Raw genomic sequence first — 362 nt, forward strand, 5'->3', positions numbered from 1 at the left:
GGGAGCTATTTGCAACATTGTTGACCTTGCAACTTTGTTAAATTCCTCGGGGAACGATTTGCAACAATGTTGCAAATTTTGGAAATTGCTCCATTCAAAACTTCAACAAAGCTGTATCTCAAAATTTTGAGCCGAGGGGATTTTTCACATTTTGTTAAACTTTTGAAGTTGCTGGGAAGTATCAGGAGGTGTTAGAAAGTGTTAAAAAGTGTTAGGAGGTGTTAGAAGATGTTAGAAGGTGTTAGGAGGCTGTTAGGAAATGTTAGGAGATGTTAGAGGATATGATGGAGGCTGTTAGGAGATGTTAAGAGATGTTAGAGGGTGTTGGGAGATGTTTAAGGGTGTTAGGAGATGTTAGGAGA

At 39.0% G+C, this 362-nt stretch overlaps 1 protein-coding gene across 5 annotated transcripts in view; it reads left to right on the plus strand.

The window, feature by feature from the left end:
* The window catches only part of LOC128895198 (JNK-interacting protein 1), a 10,510-nt gene that overhangs the window by 5,878 nt on the left and 4,270 nt on the right, over nt 1-362 (plus strand). The window lies entirely within an intron of this gene.

The sequence above is a fragment of the Hylaeus anthracinus genome, unplaced genomic scaffold (assembly GCF_026225885.1).
Source record: "Hylaeus anthracinus isolate JK02 unplaced genomic scaffold, UHH_iyHylAnth1.0_haploid 4, whole genome shotgun sequence".
Lineage (NCBI taxonomy): Eukaryota > Metazoa > Arthropoda > Insecta > Hymenoptera > Colletidae > Hylaeus > Hylaeus anthracinus.